The following is a 22,175-nucleotide window of genomic DNA, read 5'->3' on the forward strand; positions in this document are numbered from 1 at the left end:
CTTGTCTTTAATATCATTATACTATCTACCAAATAGGTTTTTTCTAGGACAAGTACCTTATTTTCAGTTTCATTCCTGTACAGCTTGAGGAACAGTATTGCAAGAACCCAAACCAACCGTTCCCACTTGGCCAAAGGAAAGCTGGGAGCTGGAGGAGGTAGGGGGATAAAATTTTACTACTTTCTGCTTAATACAGGATTCAGAAAATAAAATTATATGTACAGTTGAGCTTTCTAAATATTATTTACCAAATACCATATTCATTGAACCTTTGTCATTTTTCATTGACTAATTTATTCAACAAATACTGCTATGATAGTCAACCAATTCTGCAGCAGTCAAAACACTATTTGTCAAATAAATTATTTGATAAATAATGACAATATTCAAATCCCTTAGTTAAATGTAATAATTTGTTTACTTCTATATTTTCAGCTAGCTTCAACCTCTGCCATGGAGTAAAGCTGCCTAAATACAAATTGATGATGTACATTAAAAGCTAACATATAACACAGATGGTGCTTATTTTCCATCAGTCAATTCTTCTTAAAAAATTTGTTAAAGAACAAGCTGTAATTGTACTTTCTTTCATCTGTTCTTTAATATTTTGTTTGTTTCCTCTGGTCCTTCTTTCCAGCTTATCATATAATTTTCTAGATGATAATGGTCGTTTTTATATCATTTATATCCAGGAGGTGACTTGATGCCATTTTTGAGAAATGCTTTTCAATTGCAATCTTTGGCTATCTCTAAAGAGTTAATTACAATTTAAGTACTCAGATATGAGTTCATAAAAACAGAATCCTGTGAATGTATGTTATGCACTAGAAAATTATCTAAGCTCTGCTTCAATCATTTCTGTGACTGAAAAACAAGGAATTCACAGTGCACGAACAAATTAGACTATTTTGCAATTAGGAAAATATTACTATAGACAACTAGACAGAAACCTTGTCCATGAGCAGGATGCTGAGCAAGTGGAACAAGAATTTTTATCAGTAGCGATGTCTTCCTTTTCTATATGCCCAGTAGGAGAAAACTGGAACTGCATATGTAGAATTAGTGAGTATTCATTACTACATCCAAATGCAAGAGTAAATTTCAAACACATGCAATACTGCAGATTTAACCTGGCAGGGAAAAAAAGTAATAAATTTAAACCTAAGGGAAAAGCCTTCAACACATGCCCATCAACACAAGAATAGCTTTATCAAACTAAGCATGGAAAGTTTGGATGTCACTTAATAGTTTTGGCCTTTGTCAATAGATGCCTCAGTTCTCTCTCCTTGAAAAGGGGCAGCTGTAAATGTTCCTATGTGTTTGGATTCTATGCAATAAATCTGCAATATTCATAAAGCACTTATATTCCTGAAAATCAACACAATACTTATTTTTCTGTTTTCTTTACAATTAAATATTTTCATAAATGTTAAATAACTTTTGCAAACATTTGGCACAAAGGGTAACCCTACTCCAACACCATACTCCACAGAAGCACCAAGTCCCAAACTGTCCCTACTCAAAAGCCTGACTCTGAGTGACTAAACTCTTGATACTGTTTGCCTCTTGATATTTAACCAGATTATTAATGATTCAGCTGGTAGGTAGCCGTGATCTCTGTCTGATGCTACAACTCATTTAGCAGTCATGATGTTACTTTTAAGGATAAATGGAACCACATTAACTGAAAATATGGACATGTGCAACAAAACTGCTAATAACATGATTTAACTACCTGAGAGGCTTAAGAGAACTTAGAAACCAAAGCAATCCCCAACAGCAATATGATTTATTTACATGCTTTCTGATCATTGTTATGCTTAAACAACATTTAGCAAATTCAGCAAGATAAAAAAATGCAATTTTGTGGTAAATTTGTTCTTTATGAGTCACTAATCTTAAGTTTAATGAAGAAACTACCTTAACACATCTGAGCTGCAGCATGCCTGGCTGGCTTGTTTCAGGTCCTGGGGATAACATGCCATCTGTCTTTTTTCCTGACTTTTTTTCCTCAGCATATGGACCAGACAGAATTGATGCTTCAACACCCTAGCTTCTCTGAGGCTGAATGCCGTTCCAAAATGCAGAGGGCAGTACACTGGTAAAGCTATAGCTAGGGAGAGAGGTTGTGCTGAGGGACAGCTCTGCACCCCACTGTGAGGTGCCAGTTTGTGCACAGCCTTGTAGACAAATGAGCTCCAGGAGGCCTTGCCTTCAAAATCAAGTCATGATTAGTCTGAGCCATACAGCTGTATGCCTTGACATGTTCTCACTCCAGGATCCATATGCCTATTTTTCATATTTTACATAGCTTTTGATCTAAATAGGCAAGTTATCACACAAGAGGCAGAAAAAAATTACAAGATTCAGCAGTTATAATAGGAAAACAAGTACAAAGGTATGCGCTGCTTTCTTTGCTGGGAGTTTGCTGTTTCAAGCTATGGCAAATATAGGGTCTCACACTACATCTTTTGAAGGACCCTGCACTGAACTGTAAATGCTCAATTCTGCTACCCTGCAATGATGAGAATCACTGGAAATTGTCCTGAGAAATGAGATATCTCCAGATTTACTTGGCAGTAAACAAGGAGAGCAGGACTTGGAGTTGAGGGTAGTCATCATCTAGCCCAAAGCCTGGCATCTCCACAGCTGAAGAAAGGAGACAAAGCATATGCTGCCTCATATGAACTAAATGTCACTTATCTTCTAAAGCTGATTTTACTGTAAGATTGTTATTACTTGTTTCCCCACAGTCCCCATTGGTATTATAAAAATTTAATTTCTACTCTAAATGTTTAAATCCCAGTCAAACCTGTTGACATTTTGAAGGATAAACATGAGGGAGATGCGCAATTGTTCTGCACTGTTCTGGGTCCCGATGAAAGGCTGCATCAGCTCTAACTCTTTTTGGGGTTTTGGGGTATAGCTCTTTCTTAGTCATTTCAAACATAATATGTCCTGGAATAATTTACTTTTTCCAAGAAAAGTCAATTACAATCAATTACTTAACTTTTGGGTACTGGAGTGTTATTTCCTGCGTAGTGACTCTTTTGTTTTGGGGTTTTATTGAGTGTTTTCCAATAAATTGAAACATTTATGAATCAGAGAGCATCACCTCCTCAAGAAGTCAGAATTTTACAAAAATTTCCAGTGCTTAAAGTAGCATCACTTAAATTATTAGCATTTTTGTTGTGCATTATCTTATTTTTCTGTTGAGATTAAAATTTAACATACAAAAAAGTCTTTCCAATGTAACAGGAAGCCAGAATTTTCTAAGACACTACAATTACTGTGTAATTGATCTGACACAGTAAGACCTTACAAGTGAATTCAGAAGTTCTCATCCATATAAAATTGTGATAATACAAAAATATGTGAAGGCATGATACTGATCATAGGAGCCTTATAGTCTAAATAAAAATAATTATGACCAAAAGTGGTATACAAACAAACAAAAAATTATCAATCAGAATGCTTTTTTAGTGAAAAAAACAAATAATTTCCTAAACTAAGTATACCCCAAATGTATGAACCCAATAAACTTACAAGTGGTTTCCATAATGACCTTCTTGCGCAAAAAAATGTAGTTTGCTCTAACATAAGAATAACAAAAACCTTCAGTCCCAATAACATTCTATTTTCCTTCTCAGAAAATCTGCATAGTTTAATATTTTTTTCCTCATACTATTTGTTAGCTTTGTTAATTATAAAGCAAACAGCCTGAAAACATCACAGCTGAAGGCTATGAGCATTGCTTTGAGTGCTTTTGTATTGATTTCAGACCACTCTCACTGAGTGCATCAGCATAATATTACTGCCATAGGCAGGCAATATGTGTTGATTAGTACAGAATCAATTTTATCTACTTTCATACTTGAGATCATATTTAATTAATGAGAAATGCAAGCAAATACTTTTTGAAACAAAATAACTCTGATCCCTCTTTAGGGGTTCCATTAATTTATAATGTTCTTTAGAACCTGAAAATTGTTCTGGCTTGTCTTTTCAATTAATAGGGGTTTGTTCCTATCACTATAAAGAAAAATTCCTTCAGGCAAGTTTCCTGAAATTCCCTAACACATCAATCGTTACAGAAAATAAAAACATACTTTAAATAACCTCAGCGTGGTTATACCCATAGGCACAATTTGGCCAACAGAAATTTAATATCTGAGAAAACTAATAAATATTTCTGCTTGCAATTTGCATGGAAGACAGCTGAAAAAAAACATATGTTTACTTAACTTATTTTTATAGCTTTTATGAATTTAATCTAAAAATTGGCAGCATAATTCCATTTAATCTATTACAGGTAAATGAAAATCTATTGCACTGATATTAAAAAAAGTAGTGGCTAAAAAAATCATTACATTTACATTAATTGCACTATTTTTTATGTCTTACTTGACAAAATACCATTATAAACTTACCTATTACCATAAAATCTGAGAGAGATGGTGTTCACTAAGCATGACAATGTAGAAAAGTGGAAGCTGAGAGTGGCATAGAGTTGTTAAGGCAGCTTAAATTCCCCTTGTGGCCTCCTGGGGGATCAGTAGGTTTGTAACAATGATGACATCCAGAACTGGCACTCAATTGATCTGCTGGTCCTCCTTTGAACTGACAAAAATACTTGGCTTGGCTAGTGCACCAAAATTACTGAGTTCTCCAGAGGACAAAATTGTGTACATTATCTCATCCAGTGGTGATATAAATTAATCCTATTGTTTTATCCAAACAAAGTCAGCAAGAACCTGTAAATCTGATGAACTACAATTGATGACTTGTATTGTTGATCCATGAAGAAAGAGGAAATGGGGAAAATTCCAGCACCCTTTGCTGTTCTCATATATTTCTGCAGCTGCTTTTGCTCCACATTGTGCTCCAGTTTGAGTCCACGAGCACCAAGGCTACCAGCCAAGTACCGACCTAACCCACTCACTCTCCACTCTCCGTGGGAGAGGGTTGAAAATGCAACATGAAGGAGAAATCCTGTGGTCAGGATAAAGGCAGGGAAAATGCTTACCAGCTCTTCCTGTGGTCAGCACAGGCTCAACCTGGAGAAATTTAAATTAATTGTGTTGGTCTGTTGTGTCAACACCTTCGCCTCAATTGATGTTGACCTTCATCACACTCTTCTTTGTTCTGTCCACCTCTCTTTCCATACCATAATATAAAACACTATAAAAGGGTGATTTATGCCCTTCCTTGAATACTCTTTCCAAGAAGTGCCATGAGTGGGACTGAAGGGCTCAGCTGTGCCCTGTGGTGGCTCCCTGTGGTTGGGATGGGATGTACCTGGTGCGTGGCAGCCTCTGGTCTTTTCTCTCCAACCCCAGCCCTGCAGCTCCTCTATCGGCTCCTGGGTGCCACCTGCACCTGGCACGAGAATCTTACCTAAGCATTTCCCTCCCACATATTGAAATGTGGATATACAGTGCCTCCAATTTGAAACTGAGCAGGGTTTTGCTTTGGAAGTACAGCAAGTTATACCTATCCCCCCCCTTTTTTAAATCACCAATCAAAACAAAACAAAACCAAAACAAACAAAAACAAGCAAATTGTCTGGCAGAACCCAACTGGGTATTATATAAATCATTCATTTTCCACTCATTTCTCCTTCCATCCACAAGCTAATCTGTCCCTGTGTTCATGTGTGCTCCTTCAGGAAAATATAAAATTTTTGATGGTTGATGTTAGAAGGCTATATGTATTTTAGATTTATAGCAGTGTACTGTTTTACAAGCAAGTTACATTATTTACAGAAATCCCTTATTGGTGCAGTATTCAGTCAATGAAAGAATTATTCTCCCTTACCTTTGTGCTGACACCTGAGATAAAGTAAATAGCAAACACCAGTGAGTGAAATGTCACTATATGTTTATTTGAAATCTACTTGGCCTTCATGCAAGATCGTCGTTTGCTACACCTTTTAGTATGCCAGACAACAGGATTTTTAATTTTTTTTAAGTATTCTCTGGAAAAATGGAAAATATAGATTAAATACCTAAATAAATTAAAAGACAGAAAATAAGGTTAAAAAAGAGGAAACATTTTGTCTTAACAAGATCGCCTGCTTTCAGTTCAATCATATGAAAACCATTCACTGGAAAAGGAAACCTGGAGATGGTTTGTGGAAGATAATGCAAGGACAAAGAAATACCAAAGCATGGATAATGAATAGGCACTTACAAAGACTCAAAGTTTTTATCATACACAAAACAAAGGAGATGCAGTAGAAGTTTTAGAGTTTTTCTCAGGTACTATGCATCTGAATCAGAAACTATTGTTTTAAAACAAAACAAATCAAACAAACAAAAAACTCAAAACAAAAAAAGAAAAAAAAAACAGAAAAAACCTAAATCAATTGCATAAAAGCTCCAAACTAGACGATAGTACATGGAATTATTTTCTGTAATATTCTTGCTTGAGTATGATTTGAGTTAGTAATGAAGAAAAGCTAATTTCATTTCAGGGCTGTTTAGTGGACTGTGAGACAGATACAGAGAATGATTTCATATGTATTCAATTTGCAGTGGGCAGCATAACACATACAACAACCTGCAGAGAGTAATCCCAGTGGAGAAGTGTTGTGGTTTAACCCCAGAAGGGGGAAGAGAATCAGGAAATAAAAATGAAAAAACTTGTGGTTTGAGATAAAAGCATTTTACTAGAGAAAGTAAAAGCCACACTAGCATAAGCAAAGCAAGACAAGGAATTCTTTCACCACTTCCGATGGGCAGGCAGATCTTCAGCCATCCCTAGGAAAGCAGGGCTCCATCTCACATGAGGAGCTTATTACTTGGGAATACAAACATCATCATTTCAGATTTTCCTCCCTTCCTTCTTCACTCCCCATCTTTGCATGCTGAGCATGGGCCATATGGGGTGGGACATCCCTTTGGTCAGCTGGGGACAGCTGTCTCAGCTGTGTCCCTTCCCAATTTCTTGTGCACCCTCAGCCTCGTCACTGGTGGGGTGGGGTGAAGAGCAGAAAAGGCCTTGACTCTGTGTAAACAAGGTTTAGCAACAACTAAAACATACCTGGACTATCAACGCTGTTTCCAGCACAAATCCAAAACACAGCCCCATACAGAGGCTGCTGCAGAGAAAATTTACCATAGCCCAGCCAACACCAGCACAGGCAGCTAAGGACTAAAGGGATAATCTGCTTCCCTGAAGTAGTTGTAACTCGGAGCAAGGCAAACTGAAACAGCACCACTGAGATCTGAACTGTTCCAGGTACCTTGTGTCATTTAGGGAGGCAGAAGCAGGGACAAGAATAAGGCAGTATTTTTTATAAATAAAACAAAACTCTACAGTAAGTCTCCTTACCAGTTGACCAGCTAAAATAATTTTGCACTCACATATAATGCCAGATTACTTTCTCTGATCTTGACAAGTTATTTTTGGTCCATTGAGGAAGGATTCTATAGGAAGTAAAGTATGAGTGTAGCAAAAAGAAGAAACTAATTATTTTTGCAACCTTATTGTTTACAAAATTGTATTATAGTAAATATAAATTCATACATAAATTACAGTAAATTAGAAACTATTTTCCATGAATTTTTTTTTATAGTTTACTGAAATTTATTAAGTTTATATATTTATAATTATTTGACTTATTTTAAGAAACAATTTTACCAGAAGGTAAAGCAGCTATTTTCACTTGGAAGCTGATTTTTTTGTTTCCTCTCAATCTTCAAGCTTCTACTTTTCCTTCATACTTCATAAATAGAACATACAGGGCAGGGACAAAATAAAGACATTATATCCAAAATCCTGGTTTGAGAAGACTTTTGATGTACAAGTGTATTATTCTAAAAGGCAAATTTCAACTATGCAGGCATGAAAACTTGCAAGGATTTTAGAACTGTAAATTCTACAGCATAATCAAATTATTCCATGAAGGAGAATGTAAGACTTTGCTGACATGGATGGACAATGAGATGCAAAAGAGTGTGCAAAGAAAGATAAGCTAGCCAAATTATCATACCAGAGAAAGCATCTCAGATACATTGCATAAAGAGCAGAAACACAGTAGTGTATACCCTAATTTCACAAAGTTAGATATTTCAAAGGAAAAGAGTGTGGAAAGATCTGAATGTTAAGAGTTTTTGCCCATGACCAATCGTTCTCCAGAGTTTCACTCAAGGGACTACAGAGAGCAGAGATGACATTCAAAATGTATCCTCAGAATTCTCCATTACAAACTGGGGACTGCATTTTATCAAGAAATATTCCCAAGACATAAAGTGAAACAAAAATACTGAAATTTATCTTAAAATCTTTATCTGACTCTTTCAGTTTGTTCTAACTTGTCCCATAAAAATCAGAGGAAACTGAAGATTCAGTTACACTCCTCTCTGCAAATGAACAAACATACTTTGACTTTCAGGTGTAGAAAGGAGATGAGACTGGAAGAGAAATGCAGGAAAAAGCATTAGGATGTTGGATTTTTCCTACAAGGCAGTAAGTGCTGAGTTGTAAAAATGTAAAATGAAACAGGATTCATGACATCTCCCCCTTCTCAAATATTTAAGTCATAAGGATAGATTACCAACAAGTCTTCCAAAATGTTGTGGAAAAAAAGATATTAAAAATAAGACAAATGTATTGGTGGCTGAGAATTCTTACAGTGTTTTCCATCTATGAGAAACAGGCAAAGGTATTGTTTTGTGTACCTTTTTGAATTCATATGTCTATCTTGACAAAATTTTTATATTTTCTCCAAGAATATGCATATACATTTATATTGTAGCTTGCAGTTTAAGTTTTAAAAGCAGAGAGTATGATAGCAGTTGAAAATCAGGGAGCTATCCAGAAATATTTTGAAGGCTATATATTCTTTTATTTCATATATAATAAAGTCATAAAAAGGACAAAATAAATTTCAGTAAATCCTTCAGGTACTTTGAAAAAGCCACAAAATCAGCTATTCATTTGCCTCTGCTTCATGAAAAGATTTTCTGAAGCCACTTAATAAGTGGAAAAGTGAGAGGGAGAAGAGATCAAGACTACAACATGAGCTAAATACCAGTAACCAGGGTTATGAAGTGCATGTAGATGTTAATTGTTGTGCTGTATTTCTGGAATGGATACAGCTCATTTTACTAAGTTTAGCATGAACAGCTTGTTTCATAATGTAAATACATTTTTAAGGGGGCATAGAACAACTAAGATGTATATTTTGTTTAATTTAGATTTGTAATTTTTTCCATATTTTAATTTTTTTTTTTAATTTATTGGAGAAGAAATTTACATATAGACCACACAACATACATGCATTCTCATACACACACAAATGTTCTGTGTGCTTACACACAGATATATCCCACCATTATGGAAACAAAATGCCTTCTGCATAGTAAAGAATTTTTTTATAAAATGGACACAATTTTACACTTCAGACTAATATGCAATTATATTTTTTAATGTATGATGAGCAAATTATGGCAGTAGTGTGAACTCTACATTTGGAGCTCTAGCAGTGGGCCACATAGAGTACTGTAAATCTGAGTAATATTTTTTACTGTCTGGCTAGTCCATAATACCAATAAAAATTGATCTATCCCTAAAAGAAGTTGTTGGGGGTTTTTTATTAACAATACTGTGGAACTAATAAGAAATATTTTATTTACCACCTTTTAAGACAAGAATAGTATCCACACCCTGTTTCTGTACTCATGTCCCACATACCTGCTCCAAGAAAACACCCTATGGGCTCAGAACTGTGATTTCTGGTAGGGATGGGTAGTTTTGCTAACCATATGCCAACCATCTTACTCCTTTGGCTTTCCTAGTGTTCATTCAGTTCAACATTTCCAAATAGCACCATTACTCTGAGGAAAAAAAAATTAGAAAAGCAATTTTAAAAATGGTAAGAGGTGAAAAACTCTCCTTGAGCATCTATTATCTTGAAATTTTTTACTTGGGTAATTTATAGTTTATTTTCAATTACTGCTGAATTCTAGCTGTGGCAGCTTCCTTAGATTCAGATAGACAGATAGACAGATAGACAGATTTGTTGTATAAATTTCCTAACACCCTATAACTCAGAGCAGCCAGGGACAAAAAACAGATAAGTAAATCAAGTAAAACCTCCCTTTATTACAAATTACTGTTTCATTCATTCATCTTTAAACATATTACCAGGCGCATAGACCTATCTAGAAGAACACTTCTAGAAAGTTGAGGCTTTTTACTCTTTGCCTTAGAAGGTGCTAGTTTAATTGGCTTCTGTTTTCTTAATCTGATTTTTTTCATGGCATGAGCCATGAAAGAAAGCACATCAAAGTACAGACATATTCTATCCTGGAATTAGTCTTTTAAAAACTGAAAGGACCAGAAATTTTAGATTTTCTGCTGAATTAAATCCAGTAGAGGATTTCATTTGATGAATTACAAATTAATAATCACCTCTAATTAGTTCATAATATATTTTTCTACATGTACTGTCACATTTAAATATTAATTATTAGTAATATGAAAAATTAATTAAATTAAAAACCTACTAAGACTTATCTCTTTGCAAGAGAAAGTTTGACAAAAAAAGAAAGCAAAACAGAATAATAAGTCAGAATTTGAAGTAGTAACAAGTTTTACATATCTGCAACATATTTCACTGTAAAGGTCTAAGTACAGCAGCAAACAGAGAAGTCATCTTCTCTGCATGTCATAGAGCTGTATCACAGTCATCATCTTTCAGATAATACACCTACAGCAAAAAGGTAGCTCTTAGTTTCACTACATCAGAAACTGTCTCAACTTCAGTCAATAGGAGTTGGACATAAGCAATTATACTTAACAATACCAAAAGATCAACAAATGAATACTTTTATCTTTAGCCAATTAAGACATCAGACAGCAGGAAGTGTAGCAAAATTAGGAGGAAATAGTGAGGAAAAGACACCCCATAACGTAAGAGGAAATTACAAATGAATGAGAAAATTTTGTATAGGTTTTCAATAAGGTAGCTCTTGCTGGCTGATATTCTCATAGAATCAAGTCCAGTGCATGTTTTGGGATACTCGATGTTTCTTAAGAAAAGCATAATGTTACCATTTCAGCAAGTGTGAAACATAAGGTCTTTCAAGAAAATAAAGGAAGGAAAAAAGAAACATTGCTTTACAGTCACCTTAGCAGCAACCTTTGCTTCATAGCAACCCTTTCCTGATGTAGTGGCAAAAATGCCACAGAAGTATGAGCTCATTGGGGTCATTTTGCTGCTTGGCGCGTTAAGAGGGTTTTGTTTCCTCTAGTATCTGAACATATAAAGAGAATGCCATGTTAGTCTTACTCTAAAAGGTAAAAGTTTATTTTGTTAGGTTTTATTTCAAGGATGACTGGCTGCTGAGTGAATGAAGTTAGTCTAATCTCTCCTTATGAGCTCTGACATTAAAAATGCTCAAGTTCTTCCAAACCAAAAAGCATTACTTTAACTGCAAGAACAAAAAGAACAGATGTGGAAAGCAGAAGGGATCCAAAAGGAGTAATTCCTGGTATATGTGTTTCTCACCAGCTGTAGTGGAGACTGCTTCTCAGCTGCCATCTTCAGCACCCAACAGCTCCAGGCTCAGAGTTCAGCCCAAATCTTGTAAATACAGAAGCGCGTCATCATGAATTGTATCTCTTTACGCTGTGAGAAATGGAAATGAGAAAAACAATAAAAGCATGTGCATAAGTTTTTTGAAAAATACCCATTGGAATTTTTCTGGAAAGCCAGATAGAGAGAAATGCCAGGAGATATTTGTGGTTGTTGTGGATGTTATCAATTCAGAAGCCAAGAAATAACAGATTTACTCTGACCTTTTCACAGATGAGATGTAAAATTAGCATCCTGAGATGAATTGCAAAATACTGCAATGTTCATATTCAGAAAGATGTATATAGTCCTACCTTTATTGAAGTAAAGGAGAAGAAAACAATGCACACTTAATGACAACCTCTTCAAAGGATGTAGAAGTAGATCCTGGTATGGCAAAACAAGTATTCTGCGAGCTTCCCCAAAGAATCTGCACTTAGGACATTTCCCAGGGCAAAAGTGCAGTAGAAGGCTTGCAGCTGAATGTTTGGTGTGTGAGACAACAGTCACTATGATTCTGATCTTCTTTCCTCCCTAGAAGGCCCCTCAGAGAAGAAAACAGTTCACGATACAATCAACATATATGTTTGCAAGCAGAGAGAATTGGATTTCTTTATGTGAGAACCAAGTGAGCTGGGCATAAACTTGTTATGGCCTGGAAGGCAGAGCAAAATTACTCTGTATGGAAACAATCCAAAAATTCAGACTTCTGAGTCAAGGAACACTGGAATGCTGTTTTATTTTGCACATAAAGTAAGATGCCTTTCTCTCCGTATAAGATACAAGAAGTATGTTTCCTGTCATGATTATGTATTTAGTGTCTGCTTTGGCATTTAAATTCCAGTGACCCTATTACTGCTGTGATAACACAACGCTGTGTGCTACTACCTTGGCTGGCAGCAGAGATCTAAGTGAGCTGGTCAAGCAAAATTCAGTTTCTGGGTAGGAGTGATAGGATGTGAGTTTGGGGAATTGAGAGAGAACACGACAGTCTGAGTAGAACAATTAATGCTGTGTTGTATACATTATTCATTTTTATATAAAATTCCAATGTTGGACAAGGTAGGGAATTGTAGCTGGAGATACTACATAAAAATCTTAGGTCACAGTATAATTAAAAGACTTGGGAAGAAGAATTAAGGGAACCAACATTCACACTATAACCTTAAGTTACAAAGCAAAACAGCTGAAAGGAAGAAAATAAATCCTTAAAGACAACATTTTTAACTCTAGGCTCAGAACTAAAAGATCAGAAAATAGATAGCTTGCATACTAGTCTCACTTTCAAAATAATTTTTATATGAAGAAAGCAAAAAAGATTTTCCATTAAGCATATTTTTGACTTTCTAAACTAAATTCTGGATGCAAATTTTCAGCAAGGCCTGGGTTGTAGATAAAAGAATCATCTAGAAATCAAATTGAAAACTTAATGAGTTATGCTGATAAATTGGAATAAAAATGGATTGTATAGTTCAGAGAAACATAACATTAGAAATATTTAGAACACTACACAGTTGATATTTTGAAACATGCCCAAGCTATTTTAAACAAAGAATGTCTAATGATCAAACAGCTAGATCTAAATCAGAAAAAAGTTATCATTTTATAATTTTTGTGATTCAAAATCAAAATACAAGTATTTGGTAACATAAATTGTATGTATCATCAGTAATGCTTAAACATCATCAAATGAAGAAATGTTCTCTTTTGTCACAATATAATATAAAATGTCAACACACCTAGATGACTTTTACAAACTTGTACATGCCTGAAATTTTCTGGTAGATTTACACCAATAATAATACAGAGTGCTTTGCCCTCTGTACATAAATTCTTTTATAAATGTTGTAAGCTGTTACCGATTGGCAAGTACAGTTGAGGCTTGTCCTAGCATTAATGTAGAGCCCCAATGTAAACAGACTTTTAGATTTGTTATAGTGTGAAACTACAGGTTCTGTGATTAAACCACTGTAATTTTCTTTTATGTGAATCATTGGATGTGCAGTTTAGGACTAAGGATTGACTCCCAGACATCTCCATTCCTGTTATGCATAGGTTTAGCACTACTTCCAGTGCTTAAACAGGAAAGAATATAACATTTTCCCATCAGGCAAACTTAGCTGAGGTGGCAGAGCCTGCCTTCTGCTCTCCCCCAGCCATCAAGACTGTCACAAGGGATCACTCTTTCCATGAGGAAAGAAATTGTAGAATTGTTGCTGTAACTCAGCAGCCTTTACTGTCAGCAATGATCATACTTTCTGAATCAAAATAACTACTTCTGAAACCAAAATAACAGGGATTGCTGAGAGAGAGCCAAGGAGGTTGGGAACAATATGAAAAAAAATAAAAATAAAGAAAAGCACAAATTAGACAAACCAGATCAGCAGTCTATTGTCTACTCTTTATATTTCACAAGCTTTTCTGTATTTTCTACTCTGAAATACTAAAAAGCCATATTTTCATATATTAAATTAAAAGCTCACAGGATGTTTTCAAGAAGATGTAATACATCCATTTCCTTCTTAGTTGCACAAAGCCTGTGAGCATTAACAGGAAAAAAACTTCAGGATACGAAAACTTCAGGATAAGAGCATCTCCCTCCCCTCACCTTCCCCGTGGAAAAGGTGTTTCATTTCCTGTGTATTATAAACTCCAATGTCCTTCTCTGCATGTATTTCTGAAAAAGTAGAGAATAGTAACTGATGCTTTAATGTGACAATTACACAGCAACACAAAAATGGTAATACATCAATAAATATAGGAATTCTGTGTTTACCCCCAGATGTTAAGATCTTGCAAATTTAATTTAGTTCCGCATTACATTGGAGAAAACACATTCACAGCATTGTTACCTGTTTTGCATTGAATACAAATCTTTATCAATTACGTGATCTTTGTATAAAAATAGATTAAACTGAGTTTATTTAGGTAGAAAGTCACAAATGTTAAGACATGAAAGATTTACTTTTCCTCAGACAATTGTAATTCCTTTGTCATTATGCTTATGTAATATGACACGATTTTCAGCTACAGGATCTCATACATTCACCACAGGCTATTGCCTCACTCAGGAATAAAGCTGCATAGAAAATGAAAATGTGACCCATTAAGTGTCTGCCTTTGCAAATGAAATGTTTCTTAACCTCTAATGATTTTTTTTTTAATTTTCTTTACCTACTTACTTTTGAGGCTGGCAGCAGAGTATTTACATTGTTTAAGAATTTACACTCAGGATAAATTGTCTTTATTTCCTTTCACTCTGTTGAAAGCTAACACGACCCAACAAACCTTTGGGACAAATTATCATCACATCTTTCTTGATGCCTCATAACTATGCCTGAGTTTGCTTATTAAATACAAAATAAATGGACCTAAACCACAACCAGTCAGTACTCTGTTGTCCCTAAAATATTTCTTCCATCTAAATCACTTAGTTTTATTGAAATTTGAATGTCATCTCCAAGAACCATAAGAACTTCTGCCTATGAAGAAAATTCATGTGAACTGCTTTACCAACCATTATGTATGGCTTCCCACAGATCTTACATACATGCAAAAATTGGAAGGAAACTTGTCATTATTCACCAGGTAGGAAACCAAAACACTTAATTTGTTCCTGTTGTTACACTGTTACAATATTTTCATGCTGCCAGGCTCTTCCTTTGACACAAACAGGATACTTACCAAGAAAATGTGCCCTTCTTGGGATATTAGATGTGTGATCATTAAGAGGTGCGGATAATTATTTGAAAATTAACACTGCTATATCGGAGTATTTTCAGCAGTTTTACTCTTTCTTTGTAAAGAGGAAACTCAGGGAAATGGTGTGTGTTAAAGCATGCCAGCACAAGCATCACTGAGAGCATTTACTTGAGACATACCAAGATAACATTTCTTTTCCTGTAAACTATAGTGGAAAGCTGTCAGATTCTGGTCTGTTCCTGTGCATAATGTACTTGTGCTGCTGTTACATTGTTCTGACTGATATGGGGATTATAAATTATTCTTAGGCATGTGCTCTTAGCATTGTAATTCTCACATATTTTGGAAGAGTTCTGAACATTTATTATGCCCATAACCCAACCTCCCTAAGCATTCATCACCTGATGGGAATAAAGAGTCTATGTGAAAGCATCAGAAGGAGCCTCTCTGCAAACATAGACTTTCAGCTGTAACTTCAGATTGAGTTAGCCATTTATCTTCTCTCTTTTCCACAGCTTATAGACTTTATGAGTTACTCATTTAATCTCCTTTCAGTTTACCATTTATATTTCCCCTTACAGGCGTTATATCTTTTTGATGCTTGAATTTTTAAACATCATATAACAGCTTCCTCCTCAAAAACGTTTTTCAAAATCTACCCAGGCAAATAAGGCCAAAATTCTTTAGATCAAACACATCTTCTAATTGCATTTGTTTTTGAGTGCCTCTTTATGCTTGATTTTCTGAGGCACATAGTGTCATGAGATCGGTAGATAGAGTGGAAATTGTGGCAGTATGCCACTTAGAGAAATCAGAGAAAATTCTCTGTCACTCACCTTTATTGCACTGGGCCTTCAACCAGAACCACTGCAGTTAGCTTGGTTAGCTTCAGCTAACTTGGTTATCTCAAGATAACAATGTGGTAATGAACACTTAGTTTGTTATCTTAAGATCAGGATTTTATCAGGGTTCCCTGGATCCCTGTTTATCACCTGGTTCCCTGATGAAAATAAAGGTGTCATTTCCAAAACTGATTTAAAATTCATACCATGGGCAAGAGGCTGTAGGCATTTAGAAACTTGTTTTCCAGAATATTTCTGTCCTTTCTGGCACAGCCTTCTACATCACAATCAGGATAACCTGCACATGACTCTTGAATTAGACATTGCCAGCTTAGTATTGGTAGTTGCAATATTGAATACTGCTGGTTTAGATTAAAATTTTCTTTTTTGTTGGTTTTCTTTCTGGTTTTTGTTTGGTTTTTTTTTAATTTTTGTCTTTTAGATCCCTGCACACTCTAGTCAGCCCTGACTACCTCAGCAACCTGTTGACACAAGCAGGACATGACATTCTCAACATTTCACTGTTGGTGTTCAGGGATGATGTTCCAGTGGAAAGTAAGGCACCAGCAATAGAAACTGCTTTCATCCATTTCCTCTATCAAATTAGACATCTTTGAAAGAATTTTTAAAAATCTTTTCATTCTACTGCTAAGCATTAGAAAAATTTAGTTGTAGGGAGCTGCTGACAGATCAGAACTATGCTTACCTTATGAAAGCTGCCATTCTTATAACTTGCTCAAAATGTATGGAGGGCGATTTGAAAATAAATCATCCCTTTCTCATTTGGTGACTCTTCATTTAGAAAGGTGCATTCTGTAAGCAGAGGACAGATCTTGGCTTTTTTAATTCAACCATTTTCCATGTGTTCAGCTTAAGGGAGGTCACCAAGTGATGCCAGGTACTTGAGCACCACTCCTGGCTGTTTCTGAGGCCCAGAGCAGATGAATAAAATAAAAGAAAAAAAAAGGAAAGAAGTAAAAATTACCATCATGGAAAAGAAGTAAATGATTGCTAAACACAAAAGGATCAAAGAAAAAAAATAGTGTCTGCCTATGAACCACACAATAGCTCAAAACACTTCACACCTTTCCTTCCAGCTGTAGGTCTGAAAAGCCTCAAAATTCAGAGCTCTTCAGCAGTTGCCTCAGGCACACAAAATGGCTAAAGAGAATTACCTGAAATTTGTGTAGCATTTTAATGAAAAATGTTAGTCTTGGGAAAAGCATGAGACTTTAGTTTTATTTTTATGTTTCCTAGTTTAATGATAAGGCAGGAAAAATATATATTTATCTTTTTTCTGTTAAGCCCTTTTTATCAAAGCCATTTGTTCTCAGTGACAGTAAAGGAATGTAAAATATTGAAAGTAAATTATTTAAAAGTTCCCATATATAACTCACAAGTACCAAAATTCAAGAGAGATTAAGGGCTTGTTTTTTTTTATTTTCATGTGATTCTTTGCCTCTACTTTCTTGATTAATCTGAGACTATAACTTTAAAATTCATTTCTTTCTCTAAGGCAAGCTTTTAAAAATTCAGAGGTTTACAAGCTGCTTTGAAATACATAGAAAAGATAAATGGATAATGAATATTACAATGGAATATTATGCTACATCTATTGTAATTATCTGTGCTACAATATAGGTAAAAATATTACCTGTTAACACATTTTCAAAGGTCATTACTGACTTTCCTGAAACATGACAAAATATATATGGCTAAGGTGCTTGGTTTTTTTTTTCCTATGACAAAATTGTGTGAAAAAGATTGGTACAGATATATTCAAGAAACTGAACCTTTAAGTTCAACCATGCAAAATTTACTACAAGAATTTCCAGGAAAAAAAAATAGAACACCATATCTTGTAGAAGTAACACATTATGGTTTTTGTACAGGCCTTTAATGTTTTGCTGATGAGTAAGGCCAGCGAAGACTTTGCTGTGGTTTTTTTTCCTGTTATGCAGAATATTTTTTTCTGAACAGAATTTGAAAACTTGGTGCATTTTCTAGTCTTTATGTACATCTTGCAGCTTGATTTGATTACTGGATTTCTGGAGAGAATGAATAAGAAATAACATAAGAATTGGACATCACAACAAAATAATTTGATGCAGTCAACATCCTTTTTAATTACAGTGTATGTACTATCCAGATGTGTGTATGATCAGGAGTAATTCAGACACGTTAGATTCACAGTACCTGTGTCACACCCACCACATACATGCACATAATTCTATCCTGGAAATAAAAATGCCAACCATTTTATTTAAGGAGAGCCACACTGTAAAAGATCCATCTGCCCAACACTTACGCTGTTGTGCCAAGGAGTAGTTTACTGTAGAAACTGTTTCTCTGCTGCTTTTTGGGTTAATATATGTTTTTATGAAAAATATGGAATAATTTCTCACATTCAGGACTGTAAAATCCAAGATCAGAAAAATTACTACAGGTGTTTATTTGATTTGATTTCTAGTAATTTCCCCTAATCTCTTTTTTTAATACTCTGCATCAAAGGCTCACAACAGTTGTTTCCTGGAATCACAAATTTAATCCCAAAACTGTTAAAATGATGGGTAAATATGAGAAAAGTGCTACCTGTCTCAGCAGCATTAATGCAAACATTTATTTTGATCCGATTAGCACCAGACAAAACCATGCAAATTATATTACTTGCTCTTGCTAAAGAAAGCTTTTCACATTTGGATGCACAGATATGCTGTCAATGTGACATGAGGATTTAATCTCATTGGAACTAAGATCTTGCCTCTCTGTCATCAACCAACTGAATCTTACTTCCTGAGGTGTATTCCAGAAACAAACTTACTTTAGACAGCTAGGATTTCTTCCAAAGGAATCTGGAATTTTTATGGGAGATTATTATCTTTTATCTCTAAGGATTTGCTAGTATTGTTCAACTGGGGTTTTTAAAATTTTTTAAAGTAAAAATTCATATTGTTCATAGTATCTTGTATATAATATTTTTTTTTCCATTTTGATATTTAAATTCACAAATGCCATGGAAATCTGTTCTTTTGCTTCTGAAGTAAATTCTCTGAGGCAAGCCAGTTGTATTTTCCTTCTGCAGCACAGAGCAGGGACAAAGATAATAGATGTATCAGTAAAGTACAGTGGAGCAGTCCTCTTCTGTGCATGAATGTGGAGCAATGTTCTCACCCATGTTCCTAGTAAAGAAGTCATCAGTGGAGCTGTGTTTCAGCATCTCACTTGAGAAAAGCAAAGGAGAGCTGCCATAGCAAGGAGGGAAAAACATTTCTTCCTCTTTTGCATCCCATAAGACATAAAGCCATATGGCCTACCTCATTTTATACCATTTTAAGACCTATCCTTACATAAAGAGAAAAAAATGTGTACTTATACTTAGTCTGACACAAATATGCACTCCATAGTCCAAAAGACTCTAAAAGCTATTAGGTTCTGTCAGCATCTGTGCACCAGCAACAAAGTGCTTCAAGAACATCAGAGTCAATAAGACATTAAGTCATTAGTGTCGAAGTGTTGCCCAAATTGGCATAATTATACTAGGATATAAAAAAAATTGTCATTTAGGTAATCTTGCTCTCTGTTCACTACCAATTTAACCTGGATGTAAACATACCATTAAGGGTTTGGGCACTCTAATTGAAGAAAAAAAAAGTTATTTTGATAGGCAATGACCTGATAAGAAAAAAAAAAATAAAAATATATATAAACTGATAGAAAATACTGGAAAAGGGGTTTTATTAATCCTGGGGGAACAAAAAACAACAAACCAAAGAGACAAACAAACAAACCAACTCCCCCCCGCACACACCTTTTCGCAGATATAATTTTCAAATCTTTAAAAAACTACTCTAAAGCACAATCACTTGTCTTCCTAATAGCCCTTGAAGACAGGGACATATGTGGAATTGTAAAGGAACCATAGGGCAGCACTTTCTAACAAGCACAAGGATAGACCCCCCAAAGGAGCCTAAGCATTAGAGACCAATATACTTGTCAGGAGTCTTTCACTCCACACACTCACTCTGTGTCTATCTTCTGTCTGTCTACTGGAATACAGCATCAAAGAGAAAATAAGTAAAGCTCTTTTCTTCCTTCTGACTGAGATTTTTCCATTTTAATTCTCTTTTATATTGGAGAAGCATTTTTCAGTCCCTGCTACCCCTGCCTATCAAAGAAAAAGCAGGCAACAGCTGGCTGATCAGAAGTCAGTATGACAATCAGAACAGAGTGGCAATCAACAGAGCTACAACAGAGCAAAGCCAGACTAAGATGAACCCCACATTCTGAATCATCACTGTTCTAACCATAACATAGTAGACTTTTACCCAAGGCTTTCTTTCAGATCAAGTGAAAATATGAGACAATGAAAAATCTTTCATATGCTCAGCCCTTACCTAGGGAGTTTATGCAACTGCAACAGAAACAGAAGAAAATATGAACTTTATAAGACCTAACTTTAAGATTTAAGAAATGTTACTTTGATTTCCTATTCCCACATTGCAACTGTTCACAAACAAAAAAAACCAAAAAAAAATCAGAATACTTCCACACAATGGCTATACCTTTAATTAGATCAGATTTATGTTCCTTCATTGGTTTTGATGAATATACCTTGATCTACATCAGATTGAAATCTGGCCTTTTTGTTTTTACACCTTTGTTGTAAGTAGTTGCACTAGTAATAAATTTCCTGAGTTAAATCAGATAGAAAGCAATAAATTTTTTCCCATTTCAGACTCCTATTTTACATTTTTTTTTCCCACTGCAATCTTGCTATACAATATAACTTGGATACAAGTGCAACATATGCAGTTATATTTCAACAGAAGAAGTGACGAAAGGGATTATTTACATCTGAAGAGATGAGATCCTTAGGATCTATTAGGACCCTTAGGATATAGGATAAGAAGTATGAATATTCCTAATCTGGTTTTGTGTCATGATGCAACATTGCTTGAAGCATTAAAATTATGGATGTGGCTTTGGTTTGACTAGTTTTGATTTCATGATATGAGGGAGATGGGAAAGGAAAACAGTTATGGGCACTGTACTTATGGATTATTGCACTGCAGGCATATTGGTCAATGAGAGCTTTCCTTCAAATACTCAGGTAAGATGACTAGTAAAATACAAATTAATCAAACTGAAAATTAAAATATAGTATTCAAAACTTGGGAGTAACATAGGGTAAATATTTAAATGTGATCAAATATAGACCTCTACAATCTAGATGTTTATATCTTACTTGTCATCTGATTTCCCTTCATAACTAGTGGAGAAAGATTTAGAATATAGTTTATCCTAACAAGGATGTTCAAAATATCAGATTAATTAAAACCTACCTGCAACTGCCTAATTCTCTTTATGGACTGTAAAAATAGCTTATGCTGATTATTTCAGATGTGCACAGTAGTAGTCTAAACTTAGGTGAGATTAATACCACAATTAATCTGTTATTATTACCTCAGCTAGCTGTTAAAAGCTAGCTAGGACACCTCATGAGGCTTGCAAAACACATATTTGCAGGATCATCTTTCCCGCAGTGGGAATGCTGTGAAAAGCTGGCCATTTCTCCAAAGTATACACTGGCTGGCTAAATGCAGACTTTGGACAAAAACTGAGGGCTTTGCAACTCACCTTCCACCGGCGAGACCATGAAATGTAGGCAAGTAAATTCAGTTTTCTCTAAATTTTCTACCTTTAAGATTAGTAGACAAGTTGTAGGGGGATTTTTGGTAGGAATCAAATGGAACAATTGAAATAATAATCTTTCTAAGCATGGGAGAAACATACACTGCAGCAGTAACTAGTGAGCAGGGATGGATGATATTTTGTGTTTTAGAAGATGAGGAAGGATTTCCAGAAAAGAAATTAAAGAAGGGCATTATGTATTCAGCTACAATTAATACTTCTAACATGTCTTGGAAACTCATTTTCCATAGAAATCAGTTATTCAGGTAGTTACTCAGACAGTTCACAGTATGCTTTGCAAATTAGTTGGAAGTCTCTGAGAGTACATTGAAGGACATGTGTAAGGCACATAGCTA

The sequence above is a fragment of the Pseudopodoces humilis genome, chromosome 6, assembly GCF_049639895.1.
Source record: "Pseudopodoces humilis isolate 2021_Gansu_Grassland_sample_001 chromosome 6, ASM4963989v1, whole genome shotgun sequence".
Lineage (NCBI taxonomy): Eukaryota > Metazoa > Chordata > Aves > Passeriformes > Paridae > Pseudopodoces > Pseudopodoces humilis.